This window comes from Haemaphysalis longicornis, unplaced genomic scaffold (assembly GCF_048455015.1).
Source record: "Haemaphysalis longicornis isolate Haplotype H1 unplaced genomic scaffold, Haemaphysalis longicornis Haplotype H1 scaffold_1, whole genome shotgun sequence".
In the NCBI taxonomy this organism is placed as follows: domain Eukaryota; kingdom Metazoa; phylum Arthropoda; class Arachnida; order Ixodida; family Ixodidae; genus Haemaphysalis; species Haemaphysalis longicornis.
In genome coordinates, this window is record NW_027526203.1 from 20,280,936 (window position 1) to 20,294,389 (window position 13,454).

A 13,454-nucleotide genomic window follows, 5' to 3' on the forward strand; every position below is an offset into this window, starting at 1 on the left:
TTTGGAGCTGGCGCAACCTCACCGCCTCCCACCGAGTAAGATCCCTGTGCGGAGGCGGGAAGCCACGCCGTTGCTCCCTGTACCACGCGAGGATGTCGCCGTAATCGAGCAGATGCTCCTCGCCTTCTTCGGTCGCCGTCGCGTCTTCGGAGGCGGGCGCGGCCGCGGTCCGGCACGTGGCGAGACCACGGGCCGCGGCATCCGCCTCCTCGTTGCGGTTCGGAGATCCTGGTATCAGGTCCCTACCCATGTGGGCCGGGAACCATTTTAGTGTCAGCCTCGACTTGGACTCGTCGCTTGCCAGCGCCCTAGCAGCCGCCCCGCACACGGCTCCGCGCGAGAAGCTACGGATGGCCGTCTTGCTGTCACTGAGTATTGTCCGCACGCCCGGGGAGCGCGCCGCCAAGGCTATCGCCATCTCCTCGGCCTGGCTCGCGCTCCGCGTACGCACGCTGCATGACGTGACGATCTTGCCCGTCGTTGCGGCGACCGCCGCCGCCACGTAGGCGTCCTTGTTCCTGACTTTGGCCACGTCCACGTAGACGGCGCCCTCGTCGTTCTGATGTTGCAGCAGCAGCGCCCTGGCTCGCGCCGCTCGTCGTCCCTCGCTTTCGCCGGGACCCATGTTATTTGGCAGCGGATACACCACCAGTCTTCGCATGGTTGACTCCGTGAGTGGAGACGTTTCGTGGTCTTGTTCCTCGGGGGAGGACAGGCCCACTCGTTCCAGCAGCCGCCTGCCGACCGCGGTGCGGCCCAGGCGCGTCAATTGAGCAGTACGTTGGGCCTCGCCGATCTCCGAGAGCGTGTTGTGCGCTCCCAGAGATAGCAAGGCCGTCATCTTGGTGCCATTGAGCAGGCCCATGGCACCCGCATACGCCTTGCGGATGGCCGCATCGATTCGCTTCCTCTCCGCTTCCGTCCACTTGTGCCCCCGCGTATGCTGCGTGGCTAATTGCAAATGTCTGCAGCAGTCGCAGGAGGCTCGCTTCTCGGATTCCTCGGGACCTCGACGTGACCCTCTTGACGAGTCTCGTCGCTATCCCGATCTTCGTTACTATGTGGTTGGCTGCCGTCCCGTTCGTGCGGTGGGCGTCCACGTACATGCCCAGTACTCGGAGGCTCTGGACGTGCGGGACCGGCGTGCCGTCGCTGGCTCGGACGACTATGTTGCATATCGCTTCTTCCGCGGCCCGCTTTCTCCATCTTCCCGGTGGTGGGAGCACCAATAACTGGGACTTCTGTGGCGAGCACTTCAGCCCCGTGTCTCTCAGCGTGGTCTCCACGGCGTCGATCGCTGCCTGCAGTCCGGCCTCGATGTCGCCGTCGCTGCCGCCCGTCGCCCATATCGTGACGTCGTCGGCATAGATGCAGTACCGGATCTTCGGCCCAAGCGCGTCAAGGCTCTTGGCGACGTCGATCATCACGATGTTGAATAGAAGCGGGGATATCACGGACCCTTGCGGGGTTCCGACGCTTCCTAGCTCCCTCTCTTCGAATCGTTCGCCTCCCACCTCTAGCCTCGCCGTGCGACGAGTGAGGAAGGATCTTACGTAGTCGTACATGCGCTTGCCCATGTTGAGCTTCGCCACGCAGGCAAGGATGGCCGAGTGCTCCACCTTATCGAAGGCGCTCTGCAGGTCCAGGCCGAGAATGGCCCGGTTGTCTTTCTGCGGAACGCCTCCGGCTGGTTCTAGTACCTCGCGTTGCAGCAGCAACATCGCGTCTTGCGTCCCCAGGCGAGACCGGAATCCCAGCATGGAGTCGTTGTAGTGACCGTTCTCCTCCAAGTACCGCTGCCACCGGTTGTTGAGGACTTGCTCCAACACCTTGCCCACGCAGGACGTGAGCGAGATGGGGCGCAGGCCCTCTATTCCCGGCGGCTTGTTGGGCTTGGGCAGTAGTATCGTCTTGGCCGTCTTCCACTGCTTGGGAAGGCTTCCGCTCGTCCAGCAGGCGTTGAAGTACTTCGTCAGGGCCGAGACTGCAGCGTCGCTGATGTTACGTAGAGCCTTGTTTGTCACTTTGTCCGGTCCCGCGGCTGAGCGACAGTTCAGGGCGTTCGTTGCCTGGCGCACCTCCCACTCCTCGATCTCGCGGTCGAGCATTGGGTTGGGCGCGCCGTCGTATTCCGGATGCTCCACGTGGTTTGTGGCCGGGAGGTACTTGTCGTTTAGCCGCTTATGCATCTCCGCCTCGCCTAGCTGGTTGGCCGCGGCGTGGAGGATCTGCGACATGCGGTGTCGTTGATGTTCCTTACTCTTGGTCTCGTCCATGAGGTGGCGCAGGAGGGCCCACGTGCCTCCCCTATGGAGTTGGCCGTCCGCTTCGCTACACATGGCATACCATTGCTGGGAACACAGTTGGCGGCTGTAGCGCTCGATTTCCTTCCCGAGTGCCGCGACGCGTTTGCGCAGCGTTCGGTTGTGCCTTTGTCTTTTCCATCTTCGTTGTAGCGATCTCCTCGCCTCCACGAGATGGGCGAGGCGCGGGTCCACCCGATCGGCTTCCTCCGGTACCTCGACTTCGGTCGTGGCGTCCTTGGCGGCGGAGACAAGGCTCGCCGACCATCTCTCCACGTCGTCCACCTCGCCCAGATCGGCTTCCCTGAACTTGTGCCAATCGGTGAGGAGCTGACGTCGTTTGGTCGTTCCGTCGACCACGCGAGCGTGGGCGAGCGGTATCGTGACTTCGACGATGTGGTGGTCGCTTCCGAGATTCCAGCCCGTGTTCTTCCATCGCGCAGTCCCGCCTCGCGGCAGGTGCACGAACGAAAGATCGGGCGTGGTGTCTCTGGCTGTCGACGTTCCGATTCGCGTTGGTTGTGCCGGGTCGGTGAGCAGCTCGAAGCTCGCTTCCTCGGCGTCTTCCAGTAATCTCCTTCCCTTCACCGTTGTGCGGGTGTACCCCAGTTCCTCGTGCGGTGCGTTGAAGTCCCCGCAGACGACCGCCGCGGCCCCAGAGCTGTGGGCGGCGTCGCGGATCTTGTGCAACAGGGTCTTGAATCTTTGGTTTCCGTGCTGTGGGTTGCTATATACATTTGCTATGTACACCGTGGTCGAAGCCTTGTTCTTGCCTCTTCCCTTCTTGCCCGCAATGATGATTTCCGTCACGTTGGCTTCGCTGGCGGAGTCTTTGTAGTTTAGGATTTCGTCCTTGCCTACGCTCGTGATGCCTTTCCTCACAAACGTGCACACGCCCTGCGCGGCGCCTTTCCCACAGGTGCGGGCGCTCGGCGGGCGGGCGTACGCTCGGTAACCCGGTAGCGAGGTGATCTTGGGGTCTTCAGCGTGTGTTTCCTGGATCGCTATCACGTCGGGAAGCTCCTTCTGATCAAGCGACCGCAGGTGCTGTTGAAGTACTGCCTTGCGGCACCGGTAGCCGTTAGCGTTCCAGTGCCACACCACTATCCGATCTCCTTGGGGCCGTCTATCCATGTTTGGGTAGGGTTTCCATCTGAATTTGGGCTCCTTTACCAATCATGTTGAATTGGGTCACTATGAAGTTCTTGAGGTCCTCGATGGATTGCTTCACCTCGGCGAATTCTTTGTTTACCTCAGCAAATCCTCTCTCGACTTTGATCTCCAGGGTGCCCACCCGTGCGGTGAGGGAGCCAATCTCCCTGTCGTGTATCACCAGGCGCGCGTTCATCTGCCTGATTCTCGTTTCGTAGTCGAACCCGCCGCTAGATGGCGGCGCCGGGTTGGTGATGTCCTCTTCTTGCTGGAAGCTTTCGTCCTCGCTGTCGTTGAGGGGAGCCGGGGCCCGCTTCTGAAGCTTGGGTGGTGTTGGTTTGAACGTCGGCGTTCGCGGCGGCGACGGCATTTTCGGTGATGCCGGTGGCGATGATGTTGCCGTTGGTAGTGTGATCTTCTCGACCGGTGGCTTGGCGCCCAGCGCCGTAAAGCTGGCCGGCTTCGGTGCCGATCCTAGCGACCACGTGGGAGTCGCCTTCTGCCGTTCTTGTGCAGCCAGGAGCTTGTCGATAGTCTGCTGCTGTTTCTTGATAGTTTCCTGAAGTACTTGGATAGTGCTCTCCAATTGCTTCATCCTTTCTCCTTGCGGGGAAGCTTGCTTGGCCGCTGGCATGGCCGGTCTGCCGTTCGTTTCGCGCGCCCCGCCCGCCCGCGCGCCGCCGCTAGGGGCGCCCCCGACATTCCCGCCAGGGGCGTCACCGTTGCCGCCGCGCGCGGTCGCCACGGTCACCCACGACCTTGAGCTGCGTGACGTACTTCTCTTCCGTTCACTGCTCTTCCCTCTCTCCTTGCTCTTTCCCCGGCTTGCGCTGCGGCTCTTGTGACGTGTTGTTTGTGCGCCAAGTTCGGGGAACTCCTCTTCTTCGGGAAACCGGACTTTGATCGCCTGGCCGGCAGATTTTGCCGCCTTTTCGGCCGCCATCTTGCGCTCTTGCTCGCGCTGGCGGACTAGGAATGGAGTCTTGAACCTATTCTTACAGTTACCGGTGCCCGAAGCGTGCGGGCCTCCACACAACTTGCAGCGCGGTCTGCACTCCTTCTCGTGGTTTGGACCCGGGTTGGATCTTCCACATGCGAAGCACACTTTCGCGTTAGGGTTAGGGCAGACATCCTTTCGGTGGCCGACTTTGCCGCACGTGCGACACACTTCTTTATGTTGCCTGTACAGTCTGCACCGTACTATCATGCCACCGAATATAACGTGCGAGGGGACTTTGTTACCCTCGAACAGGATAATTACCGATTTGGAATTTCCTATTCTCTGCGCTGCCAGTGCCGTTGGGTTGCGTTCGTTCACCACAGCGCTGTGGATCACCTCCGCAGAGTGTGCCTGCGAGATGTAGTCAACCACTCCTTTGGCCGTGTTCTCCGGCGCCACGCGGTACGCAAAGATCTCGAAGTTGCGTCCGCCTATTGCGATCTCCCGCACGCGGTCGTACAGCCCAGCGTGTTCTTCGCTGGCCGTGCCGACCACGAAAATGTTCTGCACTACGTTCGGACACACGATGTCCGCAAGAAAGGCGTTCGACTCCATCCTAGCCGCGACGGCCATAGCCCGAAGTAGCTCGAGCGGATCGGTCTTCCCTACCAGCAAGCCGCCACGTGGCCGCACAACCACTTTGTGCTCTCCGATAGGCATGTTGGGCATGCGAGCCGCTTTCGAAAAGGCGACGTTCAATTTCTGGGCAAACTGCGCTCTCGTAGGTTGAGACGACGAAGAACGCTTACCGGTTTGCTTGGCCTGCTGCGAAGGCGCTTGCAAAATCTTCTTAGTCGACCGGCCGTGCCGAGTGGCGACGACCCAACCGTTGTGGCTCTCCGACGACGATTCCTCGCCGAGCGGCGTTCCACTCATAGTTATAACCGTGCGGCCGGAACCGCGGTCCAAAAGTCCATCACAATCCACCGCTGGAGTAGTATCCATGTCCGGTAGAGGCTCCGATGACGACATCTCTTCGCGGATGAAGTCCGAAACAGTCGCCGATGCGGCCGAGGCCGCTCCCGTACCACGCCGGCCCGTTAGGCTTAGTGCGGTCGCCACCTCGGTTTTCGGAACTGTGGGCGTAAAATGCCCAAAAGTCCACCGATTTTCAACATTCTTTCAGCAGGTCGTAGCGGAGATCAAACTGAGTCTTTACACACCTTTCCGGTCAAGATGGGGCAAGTAGAACCGCAGATCTTCTTCATCCCGTGTGGAGCCGATGCGAAGCACGTCCGATCGCCTCTGACGCTCGCAGCGCCCCCTACGCCCTGGAGGTTGCTTCTGCGAAGTTAACTATTCCAGTATTCCTAGAGCGCGAGATACATGCACGACAGAGCAGTCCGAGGCGATGTACGGCTGCTCGGAAATATGGCTGCAACGACTAGCCGCACGCGTGAATTTGAGACACATGCTATGATCCGTGCGTGCGATTCGTCGTCCGCGTCGCTTCGCCCAATGTTGTCGCTCCATTATTGCCTTCTTTTTAGGTGCACTCAGGCCGATTTACATATGTGCAAGAGTAATGCGAGCAGTAAAAGCAGACATTTATCCACTTGAAGTAAAAATTAATAGTGCTAATACGTTATACACTGCATTTTATATCTTCAGTAAAGCGGCGTGAGGACGTTTGCACCGACGTTTCTGCTCGTCCAGGCTGTTGGTACCGCTGGCAACGTGTGTCTACCGGATGCCTGTATTGCCGCTCTTCATGCATGACGCCTGCCATGTTATCTCTATGTTCTATAGGGACCGGGCGGCCGTTGTATGGCACCACCGTCGTTTCAGCTAACAGCGCCGCCCGTGGCGAACCGCTCGTCAGTGGAATGCCGGTGGCGGTCAGCGCAGCGTAGTTGTGCATGGCTTTCAGTCGTTTTTCTGCGGTGTGGCTTGCAAAGCGTGCGTAACCCCACGTGCATTTTTTCAGATCGGTAAATCTTGAGCGTGGATGTGACGTTTACGGGGCATGCCATGTGTGTTATTTACGCCCATACTCAGTATTTACAAATAGCAGACGACGCTCAATGCGCCAAGCTGGAAGTCAAGCTGGAAGAGAAAGTTCGTTGCTTCATGCAATTTTTTCGTGCCTGCATGCAGTTTCGCGAATCGAGGAGTATATTGCCGCTAAATGCTCCCACAAAGCCGGTGTGTGCAACCGATCTAGGAATGCTGCGGCGCTGGCCTTTGGCAGTTGATGACGAAGCGGCGTCGACGTCGTGCACAAGCGAAAGACAAAGTTGGGGGGTGTCTTCGAAGATTTACCTCAAAACAGAAATTGTGACGGACGACGCTTCCGTAACTTCATTACCTACGGCTGAAACGTGTTTAATTTCACAAAAATGCTCTTACTGCAGTCATCGGGAATCGTTAATAGAATAAATACCGCATGATAGTAGAACATTATTGCATGTCGTGGAGAAGCATTGCTTTAGAAGAATTGCAATGGTTGCTGGCTAGTTGGTAAATGGTTTTTCAAAAACCAATTCCTGCGTGGCTGAAGGACGCAAGACAGTAGGGTGCCCGAAACCTGTACTCAGCTTCACAACTGAATGCTGCGGTCGGTTTACAAGCTGCCACCTACGCTTGAAAAATCATGCACACCTCCGTGTAACGACGATGATAGTTTATCGCAAAGCTCTATCGTATGGGTTTCCTTGGTTGCCTTCTGGATTTAAAGGGAAGCTGAAGCGCTTTCCAAATAATTTGAGTTAGATTAACAGTTATATAGTTTCTTGCGCGCTGATTCCGAATATCACATTGAAATTTATCGTACATGAGTCCAAGTGGCATTTGTCTTGCAAAAAGCACGGCCCCGTTTGAAAGACGCGCGCTTTTCGTCTTTTGACGCCCCTGATTGGTTGCGCCCGTCATGACGTCTAAGGAGGACACCCTTCGGCCGCGCGGGTTGTCGGAAGCATTGCGAACGATCGCACGGTTGCCTTTGCGGCAATTTAGCTTGCAGTTTAATTTTCGCACATGATTGGAAGTTTGTTTTATAATTTCCCGTGCTGTTAATTCAATTATCTTGGAGCTTAAATTTGCTTTACACGACAGAGAACCCCAAAGCGGTGACTGTGACGTCGACTAGTGGGTTCCATCAAAATATTTTTGAATTAGGCAACCAGCATAGGGGGATTTTATACCTTATGTTAATCTTAGGTACTGCCCTAACTGTTTCTTATTATACACGAAACCATTTATGCCGAGATTAATGGGCGTTTTATAAACAATCTACCAGCGAAAAGCACGTACGTGCACTGCGCGAAAAAATAGCGTTCATGCGCTGTAAACGTATATGCGAGACACATCTTGCCGGTACACGCATAAACCAACAAGCAGACTCTGCTTCCGCATTTCCTTTGTTCGTTGTCGCCCACCCCAGCCCCGCTACTCATCCCCGTACACAGACCCACACGCGCGCGCAATTTCGGCAGCGGCGCTACGGCGCCTCCGCGATTGCTAGCTGCACTTCGATGAGTGGCGTCTTACTGCTTCACATGCATTTATTCTGAAAACACTGCAGCATACTAGTGCCTGCTCAGCATTATTGGCTGTAGTAGGGCTTGATTTTCGCTTGTGCGTTGCGCATTCTGCTACAATATTACGGCCACCTCGTTATAATTAACAGACCAGTCGGGCAAGACAGTTTCGTTGTAGTTACGTTACTTTAGGTAACAATCACCAAACGTTTGTGATAATGAATCATTGGCCTGTTTCAGCATTTCTAGATTTAAGCATTTACCGCGCTAGTCGGTCAGAAACCGTATATTTACTCTTCACTCCTAATTTTTCTAGTATCATCATTATATATATCACCGACTATCACTGGAGCACACTTGAGGTTCAGTGACAACCACTGATCTCCACTTAGTTGCTGGATGGCGCTTCGCCGCTGTCGCGGCCGGGCGCGCGCACGGCCACCGGAAGTTCAACGGCTCGTCCCGGAAGTCGGGCGTCTGCTATGCTTTTCAACCGCTGATAAGCGTCCCCATTGGCGGATTTTGGAATTTTGTTCTCACTTTATTGCATTTTGGCTATACACATTGCGTTCAGATCACAACATATGCTATACCGAAATATGAGACGTTAATATGAAGCAGAATTTAATTGCAAAGGAGAACGACAATGTCACTTGGGTCTTGGTTTGAGAGACGACGCAGCTCTAACGGGATTTATGCTAGGGATTTGTGCTAGAAAGAAAACAACGTGGGCACGGCGACAGGCTGTAGCCGAGTTCGTGCGCCCGTTCTGTCAAAACAGTTGTCAGTAAAGTGGTCACTGCAGAGCCTGCTGCCTGGGGATGGAGAGCTAGTTACACGGGCACAGTTAACCACGGTTAAGCAAACCGCGGTTAGACAATACCGCAGTTTGCTGCGTTACACGACAGACGAAACTACGGTTACGTCGCTAACCATGGTTAGCGCAAACTGAGCTTGGCACCTCAGTTCGGTCACGCTAACCGCACTTTCTGCAGCCGCAGTGCTCAAAATCGCACAATTCAGTTCGGACGCAAGTGGCGGCGCATCAGCGGAGGCGAAAAAAAAAATCACCTGGCGTTCGGAAGAGACAAAGGTTCTCAAATAGTGGGCGCCCAAAAGCTAGCTGTCCCCAAGACGCGCTTACGTTCTTTGCATCGCTCTCGCAATCAGCGCGACTGCCCGTCCGCGGCTCGTTTCCCGATCCAACCGATCAACTACGACAAACGCCGTGCTAAATTTGTAAATTCCGCGCGTCGTCCGCCAAAAATGGATATAGCAGGCAATCTTGAAGCGTTTTCAGCGCACGGAAACGATCGGCGCGCGCGTCGGCCGTGCCTGTAAACACGCCGGCGCGCTTGCCCGCACGGCACTGCTTGCGGCCCGAACCGTCCCAGACCACGGCAGCAACAGCTTATCGCATCGCCGCTCTTCGAAATCAATCTGATCGCGGAAAAGAACTTCCGCATTCGAGAAAATGAATGTTAGTGCGGTGAAAAATTGTGCTATGGATTGTAATTCGCAGTTGTAGAGATAGCGGTGGTCAAATATCTACCGCGATGCTAAGATGAAAGTTCCCAACACCGAACAGACCTAAGCAAACCAAGCCGGTTGTGAGCTAGTTGGGGAAGCCCCTCTTCTCGCCGCGCACGAGTGCGTTGCGTTTGTGTCAGAAGCGAATGCTTTAACGATATTTCTTTTTGTCTACACTGCTTCTCTTTTTTTTATCGTGAAGTTAAAAGTGTGGTAATTTTTTTTTGTTGCGCTCATAATCAAGTGACTGCGGTTACCAAACTTGCAATTTCGCGTGCAACATCCAAAACCGCAGTTGGCGATAACCGCGGTTAAAGTTTAGTAACCACGGTTAAACTTAACTGCGGTTACTTTCGCCGTGTAACTAGGGTATAAGTTTGCCACCCAACGCCGGTATAAATCCGGCTTAGAGCGAGGGAATCTGCGTAACAAGAGCCCCAGCTTAAAAACGACACTGATATGAAATTTGCGTTTCGCTGCTTATCACGCACGTCGTTCAGAATATTGTAATACTTCCAAGTAGAACGTCTTCCCAGACGACATCTCTGGTCTGCTTGTGCAGTTGACGGCACAACAAGCAGGCATTTTTGGCGGAATGCGTGCGAAACCAGCCCATGCGTAGCATGCGCTATGCTGGAACGGCCCGACTTCCGGGACGAGCGCTCGAACTTCCGGCGGCCGTGCGCCGGAGAGCTCGAAGCGCCATCCAGCAACTCTGGTGGAGATCAGTGGTGACAACAAGTGCTTGCCAGGTTATAATATGCAGCCACACGGAATCTTGGGCAAAAAAATTAGGCCCCCGCAGTCAACACAAAAAATGGCACGGTGGTGGTTCGGAGTGGTGTTTTTTTTTTTTTTTTAATTCCAGACAAACATCACCTTATCGTGACATGTATACTTGCAAAATAAGTAATCTGGTTGTCTTGGTTCTTTTACTTTGTAGGAATACTGTTTACCTCTTAGCCGGGAGAGAACTTCTATCAGGATTGGTCCCTTGTTTTAGTTTCGCCAAAAATTTGTTTTTTTGAACACTGTCCTGAGCCCATTGGCGGTGAGATGTTTGAGTGGCGCCCCCTGGCTCTGACGTCGGCTTAGGGACTCGCGCCGCTGTCGTCTGCTACCCTCCGCTTGCGAAGGGCAGCAGTGCCTGTGCTAGAAATCGCCCGCTTGATGCTCTAGTGCATTAAAAAGCGCATTTATAGTAATTCAGTTATTTTCAGTGATTTTTGCCACCTTCTGACCATCTGAATAATTTCAAGCTGTATACCCTACAAGCTTGCAACCCACGAAAAGAGCGAGAACAACTTTCTTCAGAGCATCGGTGAGAAGATTGTGTGTAACTCGTCCTTTCGAGCTTATTCGCGCGGTTCAGCGCTCAGAGTTCCTCGATAAGTGTTCAAAATGCGTAGGCTACCCTACTGTACTTTTGAGATGCTCTAATGGTGACAACAGCCTCATGCTACGTACCAAGCAGCGGGCCCCGACGCGCGCACGGCACAGCAGGAAAAAGCAGATGTCTTCCTTTTCTTTCGTTGTTGTTAACTGGTATCAAATGAATGTTTTTTTTTGTGTGTGTGTGCCCAACGCATTGATTTTTCTGCACCGTCACAAACGTCCTATTACTAGGTTTGGGATGTTTGGGAGGCTCACAAAGATCGTGTGGCTATTTTTTGCAGGCTGTATGGCACACATTCTTTTTTCACAAATTGGCTTTAGTTATGGCTGCGTTCAAGGAGGTGCATATCCACAGCGTGCGTTGTTTATTCACATCCAAATACAATGAGAAGGTTTCTGCTACGCCATCGCGATCGCACCCAAAACAACGTTGTCCACAATACTCGAAGGCGGCTTTTGTGCTCAGTATTTCTATCGCAACCATCGTTATCATAACGAGTTGACTATCAACCCGAACAATTATAACGTGATTGCGGTGTTGAAGGCTTGTTATACTCGCCAACGAACGCAATAAATAGTATACGCCCGCATATTAGAAGAATCGAAACGGATGAATATTTATAAGATGCTTTTCATTGTTTTCTAACAGTTCCAGGTTTAAAGAACAAATCCTGGTCTATTTGGGATGGCATTCTATGAATTGAGGAAAATTACTGTTACTCTGAGCAGCCAACCCACTAACCACGTCGATTTTATTGTTAAGTAAAGTTTCCTCCTGCTCCTCCCCCTCCGCCTCTCGAGTGCAGTTTTCCTATAACGCATATCTGAGTATTGGGAATATTTGACTGTGGAAAACGTAACGAAATATCCGTCCAGGTCTGAGCAAACATAATGTTACCGTATATTTACCGTAGACGTTGCTCGTTTTGCTCAATAAATCTCCATGCTGGTTAGAAGCGTGGTATAAAACCAGCACGCGCCTAGCTATACACACAGTGGGTTATTTGGAACTCACCCTACAGTTTCTGCAGCCTATAGTGCATGGCGACACACTTTCATGTCGTGATACGATACTTTCGAGCGTTCGGCAAGGTTGCAAAAACTGTTTTATCTTACATATGATAACCGGGAATCGGAATGCCTTCTGCCAAAGCCGACAGCTCCAAAGGCCGGGAATTTGTGTTGGTCTTGTATTCTCTCTGTTGTCGGTTACTAGCAGCTGGCTCGAAAGATTGCTTAATACAGAAGCTGACGCCTAGCTCCGACTCTTCGAGCTCCGCCAGCACCGGCTTCGCAAGGAACGGGACGACGCCGTCAATGTTTCTTCCGTAGAGACATCAAAAACTATACTTTAAATCACGCTTTGAGCTAGTGTATGCAATTTTAAGGCTATCATCATGATAAAAAGTTACGCACGCGCAAAATCTGGCGCGGACAACCATCACACGTCAACCGAGCGCAAAGAAGCAACAAGGAGAGTGAGCCCGATTGAAGCAGACGACAAATACGAGAATCCCTAAGTCGACGTCACGGAGGCGCGCTTCGCAGCGCCGCCCGTGGTCGCGCTCACCGCCAATAGGGAAAGAAAACCGACGCGTTTAACGAAACAAGTATTTCCTGAACAAATGTGACTTGGTTTCTGGAATGGAACGAAGCATCCCCGGCCAAAGTACAGCAGTATTCCCCGTCCTTCCTAAATCTAGAATCTAATGTGAACATTCACGTCCGTCGCATCAAAAAAAACGCATTGGAGCGGTTTACAAAGTATTTAACGTAGTGTAGTATATTCTCTGTCATCGAGCACAGCCACCTCGGCTGTCGCTTCCGTATGTTATCAAGCATCCCGGCGTGGCATTATTCTGCTTAGCAATACGGCATGATAACGTATGCCGCGTTTGGCGTTCGTGCATACTTTTTGAACACGAAAATTGTACAAATGAGTGCTATCAACCACAACAACAACAAGTATCATTCACAAGGAAACACGGCGAAAAGAGCATGGCCGAGGCGGCCGATCCGGCCGGAAGTCCAGATATGACGTTTTTCAGCCGGTTTTCGCCCGCGCTCTTCGGTCTTCCGGCATCGCGAGGCGATATGGGGGCGGGGCATCGGGCCACTTTTGTTTGCTCATTGCGCCGCTTCTATTGCATGTATTGCGAAAATATTTCGTACACATGAACTATCCAATGTGTACTTGCTGCTAGTCAACTTTTCTTTTAATTCTAAAACCGCTTCACCTTCCCTTTAAACTTTGACTTGTTAAGGGTCGAATTTGACCACCATGCAGTTTGGTCTTTTGATCGCAGCTTTGACTTTGACCATTTCCCATTCGATCTCGCACGAAGAAAGCTTTGTGTTCAACCATCATAATCATTAGACGGAGGGCTAGATGATTTTGCTGTTTAATTTTGAACTTCCATGCCCCCTCTCCAAATCTAAACTTTTTCCAGCGTGTCGGAAATGTGTCTGTGGTGCAGGACTCGGGCTTATGCACTCATATTTGAGGCAACTAATCACGCGTTTTTCGTGTCTTCACCAGGCATTACACGATTTTTTTAGGTACTCCGTAAAGAATACTTAAGCACTAAAAAACAC